The sequence below is a fragment of the Choloepus didactylus genome, chromosome 16 (genome assembly GCF_015220235.1).
Source record: "Choloepus didactylus isolate mChoDid1 chromosome 16, mChoDid1.pri, whole genome shotgun sequence".
Taxonomy (NCBI): Eukaryota; Metazoa; Chordata; class Mammalia; order Pilosa; family Megalonychidae; genus Choloepus; species Choloepus didactylus.
In genome coordinates, this window is record NC_051322.1 from 79,009,629 (window position 1) to 79,016,743 (window position 7,115).

At 44.9% G+C, this 7,115-nt stretch overlaps 1 pseudogene; it reads right to left on the reverse strand.

The window, feature by feature from the left end:
* Window positions 1-6,201: 6,201 nt before the first annotated feature.
* Window positions 6,202-6,704, reverse strand: LOC119511831 (annotated as a pseudogene).
* Window positions 6,705-7,115: the final 411 nt, after the last annotated feature.

Here is a 7,115-nt window from a genome sequence, read left to right on the forward strand (position 1 = left end):
CTCCAGACAAGAAATAAAGCAAAAGATGAAAAAGATAGAAAAGGAAACTCGAATCCTCCCATATCCCTAACCAACCCCCTCCATTGTTGACTCATAGTATTGGTACAGTACATTTGTTACTGTTTATGAAAGAACATTGAAATACTACTAACTGTAGTATATAGTTTGCAAAAGGTATAGATTTTTTCCCTATATGCCTATTATTAACTTCCAGTTGTATTCTCATACATTTGTTCTGGTTCATGGAAGAAATTTCTAATATTTGTAGTTAATCATGGACATTGCCCACCATAGGATTCAGTTTTATACATTCCCATCTTTTGACCTCCAACTTTCCTTCTGGTGACATACATGACACTGAGCTTCCCCTTTCCACCTCATTCATGCACCATTCAGCACTGTTAATTATTCTCACATGTTGCTACTGACACCTCTGTTCATTTCCAAACATTTAAGTTCATCCTAGTTGAACATTCTGCTCATACTAAGCAACTGCTCCCCATTGTTTAGCCTCATCCTATACCTTGGTACCTTCTATTTCATATCTGTGAGTTTACATATTATAATTAGTTCCTATCAGTGAGATCCTGCAATATTTGTCCTCATGTGTCTGGCTTATTTCACTCAGTACACTGCCCTCAAGGTTTTGTCATCAACCCATTTTTTTAAGATGGTTTTGTTTACATGCCATATATTCCAACCTAAGAAAACAATTGATGATTCCCTATATAGTCACATATTTATGTGTTCGCCACCTTCACGACTATCTATATAAGGGCATCTACATTTCTTCCATGAGGCAGGAGGGAGAGTCAAAGAAGATCAAGAGGCAAAAGAGAAAAAAAAAGGGGAAAAAAATAACAGCTAGGAAGCAGAAAAAGGCAAGATAACCTTAAATCAAAGTAGAATAAAGAGTCAGACAACACAGACAACAAAGATGTCAAATGTCTCACACGCCTCCCCTTTCCCCACCTCTTATCTGCATTTACCTTGGTGTATCACCTTTGTTAGATTAAAGGAAGCTTAATACAATGATTCTGTTAGTAACAGTCTCTAGTTTATGTTGATTGCATCCCTCCTCCAATGTCTCCCCATTTGTAACACCTTGCAAAGTTGATATTTGCTTGTTCTCTCTTGTGAAAGAATGTATTTATACATTTTATCACAATTGCTGAACACTCTGGATTTCACTGAGTTACGCAGTCCCAGTCTTTAACTTTCCTTCTTTCTCCTGGTGTCTTACATGCTCCGAACCTTCCTCTCTCAACCATATTCATAGTTACCTTTGTTTAGTGTATTACATTGCTGTGCTACCATCTCCCAAAATTGTGTTCCAAACTTCTTACTCCTGTCTTCTCCTACCACTCTGTAGTGCTCCCTTTAGTATTTCCTGTAGGGCAGGTGTCTTGTTCACAAAGTCTCTCATTGTCTGTTTGTTGGAAAATATTTTGAGCTCTCCCTCATATTTGAAGGACAGTTTTGCTGGATATAGGATTCTTGGTGGTTTTTCTCTTTCAGTATCTTAAATATATCACACCACTTTCTTCTTGCCTCCATGGTTTCTGCTGAGAGATTCGCAAACAGTCTTATTAAGCTTCCTTTGTATGCGATGGATTGCTTTTCTCTTGCTCCTTTCAGGATGCTCTCTTTATCTCTGATGTTTGATAATCTGATTATTAAGTGTCTTGGCATAGGCCTATTCAGATCTGTTCTGTTTGGAGTATGTAGCACTTCTTGGATATGTAATTTTATGTCTTTCATAAGAGATGGGAAATTTTCATTATTTCCTCTCTTATTGCTTTTGCCCCTTTTCCCTTCTCTTCTCCTTCTGGGACACCAATGATACATATATTCTTGTATTTTGTTTCATCCTTAAGTTCCCAGAGATGTTGCTCATATTTTTTCATTCTTTTCGTCTGCTCCTTTGCGTGTAGGCTTTTGGGTGTTTCGCTCTCCAGTTCCTGAGTGTTTTCTTCTGCATCTTGAGATCTGCTGCTGTATGTTTCCATTGTGTCTTTTGTCTCTTGTGTTGTGCCTTTCATTTCCATAGATTCCACTAGTTGTTTTTCTGAACTTTCAATTTCTGTCTTATGTATGCCCAGTGTTTTCATAAACACTGCCTTTATCTCTTTTGCCATATCTTCTCTAAACTTTTTTAATTGCTTTAGCATTTGTTGTTTAAATTACTGTATCTCAGTTGAAGTGTAAGTTTGTTCTTTTGACTGGGCCATAACTTCATTTTTCTTAGTGTATGTTATAGTTTTCTGTTGTCTAGGCATCTGACCTCCTAGGCCACCCCAATCAGGTTTTCCCAGATGAGAGCAGGCTCAGGTCACAGAAGGAAGAAATATTCAGTGTCCAGTTTCCCTGATGGTTTATCTTAGAGGACTGATATACCCTGTGCTTTTCTGCCCAGCAGGTGCTCCTGTCAGCCTGTCATGGGCTGGTGAAAGTGGGAGTGGCCCATGGCTCTCCTCCTCCAGGCTCTGAGATTTGGCAGGTAGTTGAAGAGCTGGGCCCTTCCCTTTGATCTTGAGAAGAAATGCCCCCTCCAGAGAGGTCATTTGCATATAAATAGATTCTTTCTTTGACCCTGCTCCTCAAGAGCGCTGTGATTTTAAAATGGCTGAGGCTTTCTCTACTGCAAAGTGCTGCAGGCTGAAAATGGCTGCGGCTTTCTCAACTGAGCCACCCAGGTTGACAGAGAGAGAAAAGGACAGAAAGCTCCCAGATTCACCCTTCAGACAGAGATTGCACCCAATCCTCTGAGCTCCCCATCCTGAGACAGATATGTCCCCTGACTCTTCCAAAGTCAGTTGTCACCAAAAGCCTCTGTCTGCTTTTTTGGGATTTGCTTCTGTATTCAGCAGTTCACATTAAAACCCCAGCTGGATCTGGGCTTAGGTACACTCCCTTGTTCAGAGTTCTGTTCTCTAGCACCACGAGGCTTCTGCGAGGGAGGAGCACTTGGCTCTCAGTGCGGGTCCACAGTTTTTACTTACAGATTTTATGCTGTGATCTCAGGCATTCCTCCCAATTCAGATTGGTGTGTGATGAGTGGACAGTCATGTTTGTCTCCCTGCAGTTATTCCAGCTTATTTACTAGCTTTTTGTCATTTATGAATTGTTCCAGGGGGACTAACAGTCTTCCACTCCTCTCTATGCCACTGTCTTAGCTCTTCTCAACACTGTTGCCTTTTACTCCACTGCCCAAATGCATGTGGCAAGCAGCCAGGAAAATCTACCAGGTAATTGCAAACTGAAACAGAAAATATTTGAGTAGCCCTAAAGTATTTGTGAAGGGAAGTCATGAATCGCTTGGGGGTTAGGCTTTCCAGACCTCTGGTTCTAAGGGACTTTTTTGTTTGTCTTTGTTTCCATTGTGACTCCTGGAAAAGTATAGAAAAGCCACCTGGGTAGAAAGTTTGGGGGCTCTTGGGACTCAACTTCCCCCATGAGGCTCAGGCAGCATCCTGCCAACCCCAGGAAGAGACCCCCTGCTGCCAGCCACATGACAAGTGACAGCATTCTGTCCAGCCATCCAGGCAGTGTGTTTGTCCTGCCTGTAAGAAAGGGATAAGTTTAGTTTTCACATAGAGACAGCATGGAATAAGGGAAATGGAGGCAAAACCAGTTTAAACAAGCCCCGTGATAAAGAGAAGAATTTGCCAGCCCCTTATATGAAAAAGTAACCATGGTTACTGGAATGTAAAGAAATATGAAGTAAAATCAGAGGCAGAAACTCACAGCAAAAAGAAAAACTTTTTTTTAAACTAAATGAACTCTCTGGGATTGGCTGTACAAATTAAAATCTCAAAAGATGAATTAGTTAGTGTTCTCGGATAGGCTGTAACCTCTGTAGTACCCAGTCAATGGGGAAACAGGGGAGGGACTTGCGAATTAGAAGTAGGAAATTTAAAGATCGCCATTCTCTTCCTCTGGCACGCCAGTCTTCCATGTGTTTGGCTGGACGCCCTATCTTGCAAGATTGTAAATAAATTCTTTTCTCCTCCAGAACCGAGAGAGCGTTTATTCCCTTTCAGGTACCGCTTTATTTCCGACACTGCCTTTGCATCCCCACCCCCAGCCTCCATCACCCTGCACTGTGCTGGCTGCCTGTCCACAGAGGGGTCCCGCCTCAGAGGCTGCCCATACCCCAGGGCAGGGTGCTCTTTGGACTGCCCACCCCCATATTTTCAGAGCCTCATGCCATATCTGGAGCAGAGTACACTGTGCCTGGAACAGAGTAAGCTTTCAGGAGTATTTGTCAAAAATGAATAAATGAATGAGGAGATCAAGAAAGAAGAAGAGAAAACCCAATTCTGCATAAAAAATGTGTCCTTGGTTGTCCTAAAACTGCTCAAATCAGACATCTCCCTTGTTCTTCTGGAACTGGGCTGATGGTGAATCATCGATCCACTTAGCAGAAGGTCAAGTGCACCAGCATTTAAAGAGCACCAGGGCTGAGAGAGAGACAGAGCACATGTGGACACATGCACACCTCCCCAGCCGCATGCACAATACAAGTGGGAAAAGGTGGTGAGTGCCAAGAGATGTTTCCATAGGGAATTTTCCAGGGTCACCTGCCTTGCCACACACCTAACAGGGCTTTTATACATAAAGACAAACTCCCCAAAGCCGTATTTCTCAGTATAGTCTCAGAAGCAGCTGGGGTGCCTGTTAACAATGTTCCCAGACTTTGCCCAGGCCCTGCTGAGTCAGATTATTCCAAAGGGCACTTGTGCCCACTGAAGTTTCAGAACCACAGCTCAATGGGATTTTCTCATGGCTTTGTTTGCTGTCAAGACTGTGGAACCCTCCTGGAAATAAGTGTTCTTTGGGTGTAAAGCAGATGGCCACTGCCCAATAAATGCCACCTGCAAGAGCTGAACAGAGCTGTATTTAACTGATCTAAATGCCTCCAGGAACATTTAAAAATAGGCACACATATAGCAGGTTCCCTCCCACCCCACAGGCCTCTATTTTGAATCTTTGGTTGTGTTCTTTGCAGCCTGTAAATTATTTGCAGTTTGTAGTTTTTCTCATCCACTAGGGCTATGACCTCCCATGAGGAGAGAGACACACAGCAAGCACTCAATAATTTATGTTGAAAAATGAATGAGCAAATGGTGGACAGGTCCTCTGAGACTCTAGAAAGAGGGGTTACTGGAGGCCAGCCAGCCTTACTGTGCAGGGCAGTAAGAGAGGGCAGAAGTCTTCTGAGTTAGGGTGGGAAGGGGCTGCCCCTCTCAGGGTGCCTGGCCATCAGGGCACATGGCAGGGACTGAAGTTGAGGTGGCCCAGATATCAGCAGCTGTGGAAGGGACTGAATAAACAAGAGCTGATGGAGGCCACCGTGTTGACCTGTGGTAGGGTCTGGGCCCACTTCTCATCTTCATATAATTTGACCTGTGAGGTTTGTGAGGCAGCTCTGCCCCCCTGGCCCTGGGACTGTGGTCCCCCAATTTCACATCCCTAAGCATCACCCAAGGTGTCCGTTAGAAAGGCAGATTCCCAGGCCCTGCCCAAAGACTCTGATTCAGAGGCACCCAAGCACCTGCAGTCTAAAAGCTGCTCTGGGGATCACATTTTGAGAATCTTTGCCTTAGGATAAGCTTAAATATGACCCCCAGCTTGCAAGCAGGCAACAAAGTCAGCAAATTTGGGTGGCACTTTTTCTACCCATGTCTGGGGCATCATGTGCGGGCTGGGGCTGTGGTTAGGAGATGGCAGAACACCAGTGGCTTCAACCGGTTCTCACAGGGAACTTGGGTTAACATCTGAGCAGGCTTTCACCCATCACCCAGACCCCTCCTCACCCCACTTTCCACCACTGACAGAGAGCTCAGGAGAGGAAAGCTGAAGTGAGGAGGGGCATGGCCTGGCCAAGACCTGGGGGGATGTGTGTCCCTGATTTGGCATTCTTAGTCTATTGTCACATCCCCATGGCTAAGAAACCTCCTGCTGATCAACTGGATTTCTGTGGCTTTGTCTGGATGAAACTTTCAGCAGGAAAGGAGTTTGGAACCAGCCTCCAGAGTCTATTCTCTGATCTGAGAATGCAAAAACTCTTTTTTATTCTTTTTTGGCTTTTAAAGGAAACAATATGTTTGCTAGAAAAAACACACAAAAATTATATACAAAATGGTTATTTGAATGTGGATTCTGGACTGCAGTGAAAGTGACCTGGCTCATGGGGTTTTATTTGCACTTCCTCAGTATTAGGTACATGAGGCCACTGATGAGGGTGAAGACAAAGGCAACCCTAGCCAGGATGAAAGTATAGCCATAGCTGTCTTCCCAGGTGTACAACTCCCAGTTCCTGTGTCAAAGGTCTTTGGCAAAGGTCAAAGGTAAATGGAGGCCACAGTCATGACACACAGGCACAACAGGAGCTGTATGATGGAGGTCAGCACAAACCTCTCCCCTTGCTTGAGATGGAACAGCTGGAGTATGAAGATCAGGAAGGTGATGAAGCAGAGAGTGGTGGCGAGGATCAGGGAGGCCTAGACAGCCTGCAGCATGGAGTAATCTTGATAGGTGGCATCATTGATTTTGGTACAATTCATGCTGTTGATGCATACTCTCCAGATAGCCACACAAAACTCTTCTCCTATGCACCAGGCATTGTTGAAGATGGTGATGAAAAGCAATGCCATGGAGGTAATGTGGAAGACAATGATGAATACAAGAAGCACCAACATTTTCACAGAGCAGGGTGGGGTGAGGGGTCACTCATAGAGCCCAGAGAGAGATGTTCCAATGGAGAGGGCACTAGCAGCTGGACTGACGGACCAGCTGGGGCACGAGGCGAGGCTGCTGGGCTGTTGTGAAGTTCTCCCGCCTCCTCCCTGTGGCCCCCTCCTTCCTGGATCATGTCTCCTGGGCCATGATGTCAGGAGCTGAGAGACCAGAGTGGGAGGGCCTGTGGCAGGTGGGTGGGGGCCCCTGGAGAGGAAGGCCCAAGGCCCAGGGTGCCCCCATGCCCCCCAACCCACAGCACAGCTTGACTTTTCCAGAAGCATCTCTTATACTCTGTAATTACTGCACCTCAATAGCTTTCAGCCACAATCTCCACCTGAACTGAGTTCATTATCTGCCACTAACCGCCTACT